This window comes from Cotesia glomerata, linkage group LG4 (assembly GCF_020080835.1).
Source record: "Cotesia glomerata isolate CgM1 linkage group LG4, MPM_Cglom_v2.3, whole genome shotgun sequence".
NCBI lineage: Eukaryota > Metazoa > Arthropoda > Insecta > Hymenoptera > Braconidae > Cotesia > Cotesia glomerata.
Genome location: NC_058161.1, coordinates 7119436 through 7137141, shown reverse-complemented (window position 1 = coordinate 7137141; position 17706 = coordinate 7119436). Strand labels below are relative to the sequence as shown.

Sequence of the window (17706 nt, the reverse complement as noted above, 5' to 3'; positions counted from 1 at the left end):
CAAGATACTATGATCACGTTGAGCCACCTGCGCCACTAAAAGCCTTTATCCCTACCGCAATTCAAATAAGTCTATGTGGAAGTATAAACTCATGTATACATGTATACGTGCATTTTCTCATACTATTTACATCTAAACTGTATGAATATATACAAAACTTCTTCTCGTCTCTCGCAATTATATAGTAAGAAATTAGAAAAACGGTTGACCCTGAAGGCCATCCCTGCAACTTCCCGCTAATTCCATACCTGGATGCTTAAAATTGCACTTATGCCGTTTTTGAGCTCTTCGAGCTCAAAAGTCTGATAGAAGTTTTATAAAACACTATTTTTTGAATTTTCAAACCGCAATAACTTTTGAATGAATGAACCGATTTTCTTGCGGTTGGCGGCATTCGACGCAGTTTTTTGAGCCTCATTAAGAATCTTTAAGTCTGAATTGATCAAACGAGAAATTTTGGAGTAATCCTGAAAAAACACTTTTTTGGGTTTTCTTTCCTGTACAATATCTCTCGAACGAATCAACTGACTTAGACCGGATTAGCGGCAATCGACGTAGTTTTTCAGGGTTGAGCTGATTAATTTTTGGAGTTGATCGATAGAGCCGTTTGAAAGTTATTTAAAAAAAAACCACTTTTGAAAAAAAATTTTTTTTCAGTTTTTTTAGATTTTTCGAAATCCCTCAGTCCGAATCGGTCCAAATTATATTCAAAATCTAAGTTTGGCCAAGCCCTTTCGAATGGCACCAACCGCGATGAAATCGGTCTAACCGTTCAAAAGTTATAGGAAGTTTACACACACTCACACACACACACACACACACACACACACACAGTGACACTCTCGCGGGGATAGTCAGGGAAGCTTCCTGTGACCTTCAAACGTCGAGATCTGATGAAAACTCAATTTTTGCAAAACGGGATTAAACCAATAACTTCCCGATTTTTGAAAATCTTCGATTTTCTTAGCGGGAAGTTAAAAATAAGATTCAAATTGATTTAAGAAATTATTGATAAATAAGTTTATAAATTAAATATTACTTCTAATATTTGAAAAAAATAAAGAAGAAATTATTAAATAACGTTTGAATTGACAAGTAACTTGAAGATGAGAGATGAGGTATACAACAAGTTGATTTGAATGGCAGATACGGATGTATATTCATAATGAGGATGTCGAACTTGTTTATCGTGATTCAGAGTAGAGCTTATTAGCTGACATATATGTAGATGTAATGAGAGGATGGCGCGAGCCCACCCGGCGTCAATTAATGCGATTGATCGCAGATCAATGAGGGTCGTTGCCGCGGCGTTGCTTGGACGATTGGCCAAACTCGCGTGGACTTGGGTCAAATGACGAACAAGATGGTCAAGTCTGGACTTCCGTCCTCAGTTGACCCGCTGTGGCTATTCTCAATCTCGACTAACATGAGTCATACTGTTGAAAGAATACTAAGTAGTCTAGTCATCGTCATCGACATCATCATTATTTAAACTATCTCACTATTTCTATCCTCCAAAGAAATAAATCTTCATTTGATTTTTATTATGATTAATACTGTACCAAAATAATAATTATGCTTTTTCGTAATAAAATTACGATCCATGGGTGATAATATTCAATTGATAGTTAGTCAGCGCCTCAGAAATGGCCAAAACAAAAAGGTATTTTGTATTTATAGTTAGCGATAATTCAAAAATAAAAGATCTAAAATCATAAATCTCATGTTTCAAAGTTTTTTTTTGTGTTATGGTTAAAAATCTTTTGATATTTCACCAATCTTATAAAATTCGAATATCATATTGAAGCTTAATCAACGAAACATATATGGATAAAATTACAAAAAAAAATTTTTTTTGCGGATAAAATTAATAAAATAATCTTTTTTTTATTAAAAAAATGAAGTGCCATCTTTGGACAATGCGTTTAATTACTACGTTGAAAGGCTATAGAAGGCGCCATCCATTAATAGCTCGTTTAACTAATGTGATAGCTTTTGTTCACATTTTATGCACAAGTGTAATCTATGACGCAAATCAATGAAATAAAATCAACACGTTTTTCATGTGATATAAAATTTTATTTTCAATCTAACGTGATAGTATGTTATATAACTGAGTATATGGGGCGTTAGACAATGAGAATTTTGGGGTAACGAGCAAAGCGTGCGCGCCAACACACGAGTACCGAAAGCTTCATTCACTCGGGGCCAGTTTTTCAATCGAGGATAAAATTTTATCCAATGATAAAATATATCCATATATTTCATATATATAAATATACTGGCAATAATAATTTTATCTTGGATAAAATTTTATCTTGGATTAAAAAACTGGCCCTCAGTTTATACATAAATAAATGTAATTAACTAACGTAATTAACATTTCTTTTTATAAGTATTACTTTTATAAAAAAGTAATACTTTTCACAATGTCGCGATGAAAATACGAATGATCATAGACAATGAGAAAGTTTGTGAGTGCCAATATTTGTTATTAAAAGATATTTTATTTTTAACAGCAATTATAGATATGTCTTATTTTCATATCATAAAACGATCATTTTTTTATTATTATTAAATTGTACAAAATAAGATAAAAATTTTCAAATTCAGAAAAAATTAACGGGGCTTAAATAATTGTTTTGTTAATAAATTTATCTTTCAGAAAATGTTAAATTGATTTTATATATTGAAAAATAATTGTTTGTTCTGAAAAAATTAAATTTTTGAAGAAATACTACAAAAAAAAGTAAATTAAAAGTGTTTAAAAAATGACTCACTAAATCCCAATAAAAATAAGGTATAAATGTTTTAATAATCCGTAGTGTGTTAAACGGATATATAAGGGAGAGTGCTAAAGTAAGAGTATAAGAGAAATTTTAGTTAGATAAATTTAGTTGGTAGTTAGCGGGTACAGCGTGTGGCTCGCCTATATTTGTTAAGCAATCAAGCTCAATCATTAACCCCTTGGCAAGCAAGTCAGTGGCTATTGGCTATACTACCTATCATTTATTATAAACCGTGGTTATCGACTTATCATATATACCAATACCCGGATCATTAAGTTAGGGTCATATCAATTGACGAGCTCTGTCCAAAGGATGTTAACCTAATCAGAGGTAGTCAGTGACAAATAGGGGTGTGGTAACTTCTTTTAGCTTCTTCTTTTTAACATTAATTAATACCTACATATTATGTTATTTTATTATCATTTATGAAAATATAAATTACATGACCTCTGGGATTGTCGAATTAATTTTTTGTGTGGGACAATTATTATAGTGATTAATAAATAATTAAATTGTTATTTTTTTAGTAAATACTGAGATATTTATCTTTCAAATATTTTTAGTACAAAAATTAAACCTAAAGGGTAAAGTAAAATTCTCTCTCTTGGCTAAAAAAATAAGATTTTTTTGCTCGTGATGGGAAAAAAAAATTAAAGATTATAAAAGAATAAAAAAGTCGAATAGGGGTGAAGATATAAAAAAAGAAGGCATAGCTACGAGTAATAAGTTGGCAGGTAATTCGTACTTTGACGAGCAAGTAACTGGCTCTTATTTTTTTATATTACCTTATTTCTTTTATTCGCAACTGACAAACTTGAAAAGTCTCCCTTGTGTTCAGTCAATCACCGATTATGAAAAAAATGAATAAATAAAAACGCACTGCTTGAATAAAATTTTCACGATCGGGATAAATTTGAGGGTTTTTTTTTTATTTAAACAAAAATTGAAACTTTTGTTATAATGGATTTATCTATAAAAATTTTTATCATACAGTGAAAATTCGTTATAGCGAAATTGAAGGTAACGTGTAATTATAAATAATGTTTCTTCATCATCTCATTATTTTTATTAAAAAATATAATTTTTCTATTTTGCTTTAATAACCGACCCTGAGACTAGCATTATTTTGTAGTGATATTTTTAGAACCATTATTTTTTCGTTGACACACAAAGTTTTTCTTTTACATAACATATTCTAAATCCACAAGTACAAAGGAAATTAATAAAAAAATGATAAAGTTAACACAATATCTAAACATCAGATTTTAGTAGTTTACAGTGAGTATACATATGCTAGAAAATTAGAACCGAAAACTGATAAAATTTTTAATGAGTTCATTATACGAACGAAATATTTGCGACTTTGAGTTTATTAATGTCTTCAAAGTTAAGCAGCTTATTTAGCTATTAAGATTGGCTGTTTGCTACGTAGAGTATTTCAATACATGGATAACAATGTAAATCATATAGGGGAAGGGGGGAGGGGGCAAAATGGGCCCCCTAAAATTTTCAATATCCAAAAATATTTGGGGGCAAAATGGGCTCCCAACATTTTCAACTCTCGAAATGTTTGGGAGGTATAATGGGCTGATTAGACTTTAAAAACCAAAGAATAATTTTCAGTTAAACGCGTTCTAGAATTTTTAAATTATAGAAAAAATTATATAGGTTAAGTACTAACTAAGTCGCGAGTTGAATAACAGCATTATTTACTATATTTTTTGTTAAAAAACTATTTATTTTACAGAAGCTTCCCTGACTACTCCCGCGAGGTTGTCCCTGTGTGTGTGTGTGTGTGTGTGTGTGTGTGTGTGTGTGTGTGTGTGTGTGTGTGTGTGTGTGTGTGTGTGTGTGTGTGTGTGTGTGTGTGTGTGTGTGTGTGTGTGTGTGTGTGTGTGTGTGTGTGTGTGTGTGTGTGTGTGTGTGAAAGTATGTGAACCGCTTATAACTTTTGAACGGCTCATCCGATTTTATCGCGGTTGGTTCCATTTGAAAGGGCTTGGCTAAACTTAGATTTTGAGTATAATTTGGACCGATTCGGATCAGTAGATTTCAGTTTGGACTAGTGATAACAAATGCCAATTGAATATATTGGATTGTTTATTTGACACACATAAAATGCACTGAAGATTATCAGGTTGACTGTCAATACTCCCAACACTGTTCATAAAAATTAAACTATAGTTTATTTACTATAGTAAATGAAATTTTTTTTTGATAATTAGTTTTCTATTCAAACCTAGTTGCATTTTAATAATTCTGTCTTATAAGTAATCTAAACTAAAGTAAAGATTAACCAAAAAATTAAATCAATCTCAAAGATTATATTGATTGTAAGTTTATGAGTAATTTCTTTATAGTAAAGTTTATTTACTTGAATATATGATGGGCCTGGAGATAAGGCAGTTTTACGCGCGAACTCTACGTATTTATTTATCATTTTGTTATTTTTTTTCAATGATTAAATTTAAAAATAAAAGAATCAATTTACGAAGGACTATTATTAACATACTCCTGCCAAGTTTAATGATTTTTTGTTCAAAAATTACTTGGTCAAAAAGTGTCTCAGTATTTTGTCAAAATTTTGAATATTCTCTGTCCTACATGTTCTTAAAAAAACTAAGAAAAAAAATTTTTTCAAATGTGGTTTTTTTTGGATAACTTTTAAACGGCTCCACCGATCGATTCCAAAAACTAATCAGCTCTAGACAATAAAAAACCACGTCGATCGCCACCAAGCTGGTCGAAATCTGTTAATTCGTTCGAGAGATATCGTGAACGAAAGAAAACCGAAAAAAGTGTTTTTTCGAAATTACTCCGAAATTTTTGGTTCGATCAATTAAAACTTAAAAATTCTTTATGAGGCTGATAAAACTGCGTCGAATGCCGCCAATCGCGTGAAAATCGGTTGATCCATTCAAAAGTTATTGCGGTTTGAAAATTCCAAAAGTAGAGTTCTATGAAACTTCTATCAGACTTTTGAGCTCGAAGAACTCAAATGCATAGAAATACTATCTCTTCGAGTTCAGCGAGCTCGAAATATCACATAAATTATATTTTGAGCTCAAAAATCTCAAAAACGTCATAAGTACAATTTTAAGCACCCAGGTATGGAATTAGCGGGAAGTTGCAGGGATGACCTTTAGGGTGAACCGTTTTACTAATTTTTTTTAAATCGGTTAATTCATTTGTGAGATATCATCAAAAAAATTCTAAAAAATTGTTTTTTTTTGTGATACATTTTTATTGGCTTCACCAATCGATTCGAAAAACTGATCGGTTTTTAAGCTTGGAAACCCGCGTTGATGAATGAGCAGAGCAAATTGAGGTCAAATACTTGGCAAGGGACTAAAAAAAAGTAAAACCAGAAAAAAACACTAAGGATATCAACATTTTTTTCTTAAGGGGCCCATTTTGCCCCTCCCTTCCCCTAAAGCTTAATATTTTCTACGCTTCACAGAGTTTTTCGTTAAACAATAGTCCAGTATATAGAGTTTATACTGTAACTTTAATTATCAAAATTTGTAGTCATAAACTAGGATTAAAAACAGCGAGAATATTTATCTAATAAAAATACTTATGAAGCTGAGACAAGAGCATTGTGTGAATCGTGTATACTTAATTAAACCGGAATTACCAAGAATAAACGCAATTGCGCGCACATCCTGATGACGTTTAATTTTACTAAATTCACGACAATGCTCTTGAAAACGCATATCACATCACACATGTACGCCCCACCATCATCATCAGCATTTGAGAGATAAAGATAAAAAACGTATACGAAATAGTATAGTATAGAATTATATAGAATTAGTGTAAGAGCGAGAGGTAAAATGAAAAGGTCATATCATGACTTCCCTCTTGTCGAGTTTAATTAAAATGAGGAACAAGTCCCAATTCGCGAGGAAAACGGACACCTTGGTCAGTCCTACATATACATTTATATGTTAGGATATATATGATATGAATTGCGGGAACCGTTTCTAACAACAACGGTTTAACCCCGTTGTGTTTCCATAAACGGTAAAGCCCTAAGCTTCCCGGACGGAAATGTTGTCGTACACGAGGCAGAACATCCAGCTTCCACATCTGTCTAATACAGAGTGGCCAGTGGGTACTCTCTACTACCATTACTATATATGGCTGATTCAGCTCTAACCACTAGCATACACCGGTCATCGTTATTAGCTGACCAATTCAGAATGAGACACCCGGGAGTGCCCGGACGGTAGATGAGAAACTACGCCAGTGCCAGTAGATGACCATTTATATCATCTGGTTATATTCTATTATATATATACACGGCTAGGCGCTATTCGAAAGGATTCATCATTCTCTGTATATATCTAACGGGAGCTGTGGTCAGCAAACAAGATCATCCCTTGATATCAATTTCAAAACCGCTAGCTTTACTAGTTATTATTATGGCCTAGTCATTAGTCAAAATATGTAACATTATTAATGTTGCATAAATTAGAAGTAATACACTTGTTACTTATATTTTTCAAAAGATTGTGAGCATTATTGTAATTAACATTTAATCGTTTTCGTTCATCTTTTTCTTGACTGTTGACTGGAGCAAGGCTATTGTACTGAAATAGAAAAGTTAACTTGTTTTGAAAGAAAAAAATCAGTTCTTAAAAGATGCACCATTGTAAATTAACGCTCCTCTGCAAGCCTTTGCGTTACAACCATTCTAATGATAAATTAAATCTATTAGTGGAACTAATCTTTCATTACAAAACAAACGAAAGATAAACTACTATATTCTAGAACAATATCTTAAATAAATGGATCATTTTCAAATGTTAAAATTGAATTATTAAATATCTTATGAAAGATTTGCTTAGTTACAATTAACTGATTACAATAATGATGATGATAGGAGTGTTAATAACGTTTTCTTGATGAAACAAAAGCAAGTGAATGAAAATGAATGACAGTAGAAAATCATCAATGCATAGTTGGTTTGGCGATGATGCGGAGAAGTGCCAAAATGCGAGAACCTATCAACACTCGGCGGGAGCCAGAACGATAATTGAATTAGTCACCACACACACGAATGGAACACGCAACGGTCTAGCCCCTGGGTGTCAATTAATTAGTACAGTTAACAATCGGTTTGTTACAACTTCAATAACGTGTATAGTATATTTATATAAAAATTAAATTCGTAAAAATGCATTATGACGAAACTTCATATTTCAGAAATAAAGATAATAATGGCATTATATATGATTCATTAAATCGTTAGAATTTGAAACATTTTTTATCGCTTACAGATGTCGCTGTAAATTCGTTATTTTCCGTGACCTTGATGTTTCATTTTTACGTTTAATCTTCGATATAGCTAAGAGAATAAGAAAAAATTTGCGGCGGGCATATCTTTATTTTAAAAGGGACTCGTTGAGCCAAAGTTCTTATTTTATTCATAATTCGTAATCTTCGGCAGTTACATAATGATTGCAGACTGTTAGTACTTATCACTTTATATATAGAAGAGTTTTTAATTTTTAATACAATTTTCAAAGTTTCAATGACTTTTTAATAGTTTTATAAATCATTACATTCATTCATAAAATCTTAAACATCATATTCTTCATTTGACTCATAAGAAATGATTCTACCTTCTCAACATAAAACAAGTAAAATTTTTACCAACTATAGCTCGTCTCAAAATGAAAAGTTCCAATTATCAAAACAAATAAAATTATTAACAATAATTTGTAATTTATATTTTTTTATCCAAATAAACTGTTAACTTAATTACACGGTGAAATATAAATCCGACAAAATAATCTTGACAAACCATATAACAAGGTGTTACATAATCCACGAATTAAATACAAAATATGTCTGTGCGTCTGTAGCATTATCTACCCTTGAACTATTTCGGAAACTTTTCGTTCCAGTCGTCGCGAGTAAAATGTATCGTCCTCGCGGGAGCAGACCGAGCTGGAGCCAGTCGCTCACATGTACACACATACATTTCCAGAAACAAAAGTGGAGGGTGTAGAGGAAAAATAGCGAATGGAATTGAATTGAATCGGTTTTGCCGTACAAGTTTATAGAACTGAGATAGAAAGGTGGCGTGTCGGCAGGCTATTCTTACAAAGATATATACTATAACTAAACACAGTAGCATAGCTTCGCTGGATGAACTGGACTTGGTTGCTTCCCATAATAGTCTATCTGCACAACAGCACGCAAGCTTCTCTCCGTACACTTACCACTTACCACTTACCGTTTACATATGTAAGTACTCTGGCTTTTCTTTGGGTACTACTAAAAATGACGCAAAGTAACGCCGTATGTGAGAGGTTACTTTTGAAAGTATGTGAACCTACAGAGTCACGCTCCTCTCAAGGGATATAACAATACAAAGAGAAAAATGAAACAACTAGTGTAAGTGTGAGTTGAGCAAGAGCCACCGGGTGTGTTTTACCCTTGAGACTATCCCTCACTCCCTTGTGTGCTCTCCTCACTCCTTCGCTCTCTTTACTTTGTCACCCGGTGTTCGAGTATCAAGACATCAAGCGTCAACTTCCTAATGCTTATTAGTAATTGCATTAAATCTTATGTATTTTACTGACCCTCCAACATTATTATTATTAATCCAATGAGACTAAAAACGCAACCTCGGCTCATTTTCTTCATACTTGTGACCTAATACTGCTCGTAAATTTTTTCTCCTCGTTATTTCAACTAGAACAAAGAAGATTAAATTTTTTTAATAAACGCACTGATAAAAAAAAATTAATTTGATAGTTTAAAAGAAAAATTCTTGAATCAAGAATATTATTTTTAAGAGCTTAATCATCTTGAATCTAAGAAATTTGTACCAATTATATAGGAAGACTTTACTAAGGATTTTATTTATTCAAAACTAAGCATTGTATGTAATATTTTTCAATATTGATAAAATATTATATCATAAAAAGTGCGTTTTAAAATTACAATCTCAAGTAAGAGAATTTAATAACTTTTGTTTATAGTAAAATTCCTCACTTTTTTCTCCGTGTATTATTTTCATTTATTTATTTTTTATCCTACCTCTCATGTGCTTGATGATTTATACGCATGAGCTTATTATGCACATGCGAATGAAATGGAAACGAAGAAACGAGAATAGGTATATTTGAAAAAAAAAAAAAAAAGAAAGGAGGTATGAGTTCCAATAATACGTCCGGAGGGATGAAAACCGTCCGGGGAAAAATGTTACGATGAAAATGGGATTGAAAACCACCGGACTAATCTTCCTTTTCTCCTTTCCCAACTCTCGTATTTGTATAATAATCTACATACATACATGCACACACTCACATATGTATATTAAAATCCACCCATATAAATATACATAAAAAATAAAATATGCTCTCATAAAAATCTAAAAGATTATGTATAAAATTTAAACGTTTTAATCTCGTTCTCTTTCTTATTACTTTATTGAATTTTTTATTTATTTAATTTTGTCGAACACGATAGACGTCAGTTAAAACAATAAAAGATAGCTCGAAGTACATAACATTGCACAGTATAAGAAAAAAATACCAGTAAAAAAAGATTAAAAGATATTTATCCGTCGGCAACGGCAAGTAAAAAAGCAATCGAGTCTGTGTATCAACGTGCTCGTCTCATCCTTTTCATTTAAGCTCTGCATTGCAAATGCCACCCTCTTTTTACCACGTACTCGTACCAGGTCCTAGTATGCTACCACTACGATCACGACAGCGCCACCGACCAAGGAGAGGAATATAGAATCAGGAGCTGGAGCTTGCGGGAGAGACAAGATCAGACGAGACTAGACCAGAACTGTTATTTTAACGAAATATCTTTAAACGGGTCGTACAAGGAGGAAGTATAGTAGAGTTACAAGAGAATGAGGAAGGGGGTGGTTTTGAACCACCTACTATTCACAAACGCAGTATCCCTCTATTTCTACTACCACTGTTTGAATTTACCGTAGGTGTAGGTGTAGGTATTGCAGTTCGAAAGTGAGCTCGGGGAAACGGGCCGCGAGATGAAAGGATACCTAGTTACGGAATGAGGGCTTCCCCCGTTTAAGGGATTACCGGCCGCCCGTTATTCAAATGTATGCTAAATGCACGGGATGCACGATAGCCTTATCAAGCCCCTTAGTCCCCACGCAAATGAGAGAGAGAGAGATGGTTAACAGTAAATTCGAGAATCAAGTTTGCTGTATCTGTGTGGGTGGAAGTGGAAGGATCAGGATGAGTATGTGGGTGAAAGTTGAACGAATAGGGTAAAGATGTGGAGAATCGGGGTGGGCACCCATACTAACCCTCGAGACACTGCTTCAGACTCGAATTCTCTTTGCTGGATAGTTCAACCAAATCCGATTTACTGTACAGCTATGCTGCCTTATGGGTATATAGGTTTACATGTGTGGATAGTCCTTGTCACGACATTTCAGGGTAGTTTAAGAATAAAAAATATATCCACGACTTTTACTCACCGGACTTTATACATTTATTTTTAACTTAATTTTATTTATTAACTTTTCAACCTTAAGAATTATTTTGTGAAGACAACTCGATTTTACAAAGATATTTTCGAAGTTATTTTTAGATGTTTTTAAAAAAAACTATTTTTCAGGAAAGATATAGATGATTTATAAATATATTTTAAAACTGTTAGAATAAAATTGATTAATTTAATAATTATTAGTAACTAATTGTCTGATTAATTGTACTTTACTATTTTTATTGAAATAAAATTATTACACGATTGAATGAAACTTTATGATCAGATCATGCTATAATCTTTACATAATGTTGTAGAATTGATAATTATTTCTTACACAGAGAAAAACATATTTTAATATTTTCTTGATTCAGTAAAATTTCTTCTCCAATAAAGAATTTGTTTTCTGCGTACCGATGAATATTTTTGAGTGAAAAAAAAGTTCTCTTGTTAATATTTATCTTTTTTTTTAATTAATAAATATATTTAACTTTTGATAAATTAAATAAAATATAATCATAAGTAGGGAATCAGTATAGAAAGAAACAAAAATATTGTCCATAGATTTTTTGACTCAAGAATGTTTTTAGATAACCATTTAATTTGTTAGTTTCTTGAGAAAAGAATATAAATAATTGTTGCAACTATAACATAGATAAACAAACAAATAACTCTGTTTGAATTGAATGAAAACAATTCTAATCAAATCGACCAATTCTTCACACAAAAAAATATGTACTTATTAAAAATATATGTTCTTGTGTAAATAAAATCTTTTTACAAAAAAAACAATTTTTTTTTCTTTCAGTGTATAAAACTAACAGCCAAAATTTACAAAATTATAAAATTAAACATGTATCTCGTTAAAAGTTACCAATCTAAATTAGTCGCTTGATTTTCTACACAAAAAAAAATCCAATTAGAAGTAAAACTCAAAATAATATGCTTCACTGAAAAATTTGTTGTCTTCTCAATGATAAATAAAGTATTGTGGGTGTACGTAAAAGTGCCAAGTCGATAGAGCTTGCAATAATCGAGTACGAAAAAAAAGGAAAAAACAAGAATCGGTCATTAAGCAGTGAACGATTTAATGAAGATGACCTCATGAGACTCAGTGGCAGTGTTACAACGTCGTCCACGCTAAACGGATTCTCACGGTAATAGCCAGGCCCGCGAGTCAAGTGGCGAGAATTGTCGGCAATTGTTTCCGAAATCCCGCGCAGATGCCGTGCAGTATGTAGTGCTACAACATGTACACATCCTCCATATATAGCAGTAAAGTACAAGACAGATACTGAAGAGAGAGAAAAAGACAATAATAAACATTAAATAAAAAGATAAAGAGCGTATCATGTACGCGGAGTCTACAATAATGCGAATTATCGCAAAGTGTTGGAAACCTCGCCATTTTCTCTCTCTCATTTACTCTTACTCTCACTTACAGTCACACATGTTTTCATATATATATATATATATATTTATACATACATTAGACATTAGGTTACTCAGTGCAACAGTCGATCCTGATGTGTGAATCACTCAGCACAATTACGACAATTACCATCAGCAAGAGTTGTTTCACTGTATCCATGTAACGTCCATTGACGTTCCCACGCCCTCTACCATTTGCACGCATTTGTCGAGCAAATCTTATCATTCTTACTATTATATACACTTTATACTGTTTTACACTCTTATACTACAATAAAACTCGAGAGTAAGAGGCCAAAGTGTCTTTAAGAGGGACACAACCAAGTATAAGTCATGTCATACATCTCTAGACACCCGGAACCTCCACTCACTCTATAACTCTAATATATCTTCCGCGCTGATTCATCATCATTCATTTCTGTCCATTCAAAAATTAAATTAAAAAAAGTTTTAAAAGTTTGTTATTTTTATAAAAACAATAATCATTATTATTGATTAATTTGGAAATTAGTAAATATGTTAATCATATCATATATGCGTAGATAGGACCCTAAATATAATCATTGAAAATAAATCGTAACCCCGTCTCTGGAGAGTTGACATTTGACACCTTGCGTCCCTATAACTGATCTCACTGCTACCCTACAACGTATATCAACGATCCGTTGATTATGATCTCGCTAATACCAACGTCGCCAATTGTATACGATGGGGTAAGTTGTTGGAAGTTACATCCAATGATGCTAGACCACCCTGACGTGATTGCCAAGCTTCAGAGCAAATATATCCCACGGTAAATCTCCCCAATTTTATCGGCCACGTTTTTAATCTCATTACAAGTACAGTATAAACGGTGTGCAGTAATTATATTTATCTTGATTGACACTTGTTTCGTTCTGTTATATCATTTTTTTTAACTTACTCATATTCATTGTGTTTAAAATATTCCGTAGTAAGTTAATCAACTCTTTTCATGCTTTCTTTCAGAGAGTTTTAAAATTATATTTCTTCTACCACACGGAGAGGATTCCTGATCATCCGCCCTCTATCGAATATTTTTCAACATTACTGTATTTAAAAAATTGCATATGGACTTATATAAACATGTCAGGCTTGACTTGGGCGTATCAGGATAGGGAAAGGGGGAGGGGCAAAATGGGCCCCCTAAAATTTTCAATATCCAAAAATATTTGGGGGCAAAATGGGCCCCTACATTTTCAACTCTCGAAGTGTTTGGGAGGTATAATGGGTTGATTAGACTTTAAAAACCAAAGAATAATTTTCAGTTAAACGCATTCTAGAATTTTTGAATTATAGAAAAAATTATATAGGTTAAGTACGAACTAGGTCGCGAGTTAAATAACAGCATTATTTACTATATTTTTTGTTAAAAAACTATTTATTTTACAGAAGCTTCCCTGACTATTTTTGCAATAGTGTGTGTGTGTGTGTGTGTGTGTGTGTGTGTGTGTGTGTGTGTGTGTGTGTGTGTGTGTGTGTGTGTGTGTGTGTGTGTGTGTGTGTGTGTGTGACTTAAAAAAATCACTTCAATCGCCGCCAATAACGTCAAAATCGGTTGAATGGTTCGAGAGATATTTAATTTTGAAAAATTAAAAAAAGTATTTTTTTAACACATCTTTGAAATTTCACGTCCGATTGTTTGGTTAGTGATAAATAATCTTTTTGTTCTAGAAAGATTGCATAGAATGCATTTAATTTTTAACTTCCCGCTAAGAAAATTGAAAATTTTCAAAAATCAGGAAGTTATTGTTTTTACCCCGTTTTTCGAAAATCGAGTTTTCATCAGATCTCGACGTTTTGAGGTCCTAGGATGCTTCCCTGACTATTCCCGCGATGATGTCTGTATGTCTGTGTGTGTGTGTGTGTGTGTGTGTGTGTGTGTGTGTGTGTGTGTGTGTGTGTGTGTGTGTGTGTAAACCTTCGAAAGGGTTCGACTAAAGAGATTTTAAATACAAGTTGGACCGATTCGGACTGATAGATTTTGAGAAATCTTAAAAAAACTGCGAAAAAATTTTTTTTCAAATGTGGTTTTTTTTTAATAACTTTAATAACTTTAAACGACTTGACCGATCAATTCCAAAAACTAATCAGTTTAAACATCAAAAAACCACGTCGATCGCCACCAAGCCGGTCAAAATCGGTTAATTCGTTCGTGAGTTATCGTTGACGAAAGAAATCGAAAAAAAGTGTTTTTTTTCGAATTACACCGAAATTTCCGGTCTGATCAATCTGTGTTTAAAAATATATCATAGAATTTAAAAAACTGCGTTGAACTACATTCATTCAAAAGTTATTGTGGTTTGAAAATTCAAAAAATAATTTTTTATTAAACTTCTATCATACTTTTGAGCTCGGAGAGCTCAAAACTACACGAAAATGATATTTTTAAGCTCTAAGAGCTCAATATCGTAATAAATGCAATTTTGAGCGCTTAATTACGAAATTAGCGGAAAGTTGCAGGGATGGCCCTCAGGGTCAACCGTTTTCCTAATTTTTTTTAAATCGAATTCATTTGTGAGATATCGTCAAAAAAATTCTAAAAAATTGTTTTTTTTGTGATACATTTTTATTGGCTTTACCAACCGATTCGAAAAACTAATCGGTTTTTAAGCTTGGAAACCCGCGTTGATCGCCGTTAACAGGACTGAAATTGTTTGATTAGTTTGAGAGATACCGTTGTCGAAACAATTCAAAAAACGCGTTTTTTTTTAATTACTCCGACATTTTTTATCTGATTTATTATTGCTTTTGGCGTGAAATGTGGAGCGCTTAGGTATGGAGTTAGCGGGAAGTTGCAGGGATGGCTTTTATAAAAGCCAACCCCATAGAGTCTACTGTTATCCTAATTTTTTATACTGAATACATAATAAAAAAATTCAAAATATAAAACAAGTAAGAAACATATTGAGTTTTAGGGGGGGGGGGGGCCGTTTTACCCCACTTTTTCAATTTTTTAATTTCGATATACACAAAAAAATTAATACCATAAACTCAGTAAAAGGCCAAAAAAAGTAAAACGAGCTGAAAAACTCATATTATAGAAATTTTCTCGAGGTGGCCCATTTTTCCCCACATTTTCAATTTTTTATTTTTAATGAACAGAGCAAATTGAGGTCAAATACTTGGCAAGGGACTAAGAAAAAGTAAAACCAGAGAAAAACACTAAGGATATCAACATTGTTTTCTTAAGGGGCCCATTTTCCCTCCCCCCTTCCCCTATATTAAAAATTATGTATAGATATATTATGCCAGATCAGAAAATTTTTTCATGACTCTTGTTCATATAAAAAATTTTTCAAAGAAAGATATTAATTTAACTCTAAAATCCAGAGTATCTTTATCTCCGTTATGAATTTTGCGGAGAAAAAAACTTTGACTTAAAAAAAGTACAAAAAAAAACTAAATATTATTGTTTCATTATAAAGTGAATAATAAGTTAAAGAAAGATAAAGATCTTGTTAGAAAGCAAAGTGACAAAATAAAACCGCACAAGGCACAATCAAAATGCTAATCGGCTTGAGCAGAGAACAAGGTGTAAGTCTATTGAAATTGGATGTAAGGGCGGGTTTATTACTCACGGCTGTGAACTAGAGATCACTCAAAAGTATTACGTTGGATTACCGGCAGCAAGATAATTTACTCTGTGTTGTAGTGAATGAAAAAGGAATAAAGTATCCCGAGTCTCGAGTATTGTGCCAATGTAATAGTACAGGACGCCACCGTTTAAGCGCTTATGTACCGCCGCGTTTTAACTCCCCGCGGCGCTCCAGTCTTGACAAAACACTGGGGCTCCCCGGATCTTCTGTAAATATTATTACTGCCGCCCTATCTGATAATTTAAATGGCCATATGTCGTTACTCGATGCTCTTTTTTTGTTAAATTTTGTCATTTTCACCATTCTATTTACTATATTCCATTCTACCTTTCAAACCTTTTCATCTTAATCTACATCTGTAGGTTATGCATGCATGCCACAGAAAAATTCAGATTCATCGTTTTTCGGCAAAAGTGTTGAAATGAAGATTAATGATTAATTTGTAATGAAAATATAAGTAAATAACTTGTCAGCATTTTTAATTCAATGAAAACCAACGATTTGTCGTCGATTATCGACGGCTCACTTACTCTGTACTCTACGCTATTATAACTATAACGAATAAATAAATACAAACGTATACATGTATACACACATTTGAATTTTATTTTCTGTATGTGTAAGATAGATTTATTATCCGTGAATCGAAAGGGCGTACTCGCGAGCCAAGTCGAGAGTAGGGTGCGGCAATGCCACAATAGTCCAACAAATTGCAGAACGCACCCCTGGTTTACGTCCAATGGAGACATTATCCCGTAAGGGGTTTCAATTTTCTGATTGTCTCATTTTATACAGTACAAAATATATAATACATAATATATACAAAACAAGTGTGTTAAATCAGGTGCATTCATAATGTAAGGTCACACACCCTTAACCGATAATTCTTTATCCTAGTCTACGCTCGATCTGTCGCGATGATAATCGATTGATCACACAGCCAAAAATCCGTATGTTGTGTAAGAATAATATACAGTAATTTAGCAAACAAGTATTTTAATTTATAAAGAATGTTTCTTCATCACGTCATTATTTTTATAAAAAACTATAATTTTACTTTGTAAAATTTGAAATCGGTTATGTTATGGTGCTCGGCAAATTTTTCTACCTTAGCTTTAATAATCGACTCTGCACGGAAAAAAATTTGTTGTTGCTGCAACAGGAGGCAGTCATGTTGCAGTAACAGGAAAAAATCCTGTTGCAACAACAGGCACAAATCCTGTTGCAGCAACAGGATTACTACTGTTGTTGCGACTTGATAGTAAAATATATTTGGGTCAATCTATGTCAAATCGACCAATAGTTGGAATCGATCCCTTTCGATTTGGATAAATTATGGTCAGAAGTTTTCTTTTATCATACAACGAACTTCTGCCAAAGGA

At 32.7% G+C, this 17706-nt stretch overlaps 1 protein-coding gene across 1 annotated transcript in view; it reads right to left on the bottom strand.

Annotated features, from left to right (window-relative positions):
• The window catches only part of LOC123264208 (zinc finger protein 229-like), a 58700-nt gene extending 45891 nt beyond the window's left edge, over positions 1 to 12809 (bottom strand). The window contains exon 1 of the mRNA XM_044727384.1: positions 12765 to 12809. The gene's annotated coding sequence lies outside the window, so the exon portion shown is untranslated. The remainder of the gene's footprint in view (positions 1 to 12764) is intronic.
• Between the last annotated feature and the right edge of the window lie 4897 nt (positions 12810 to 17706).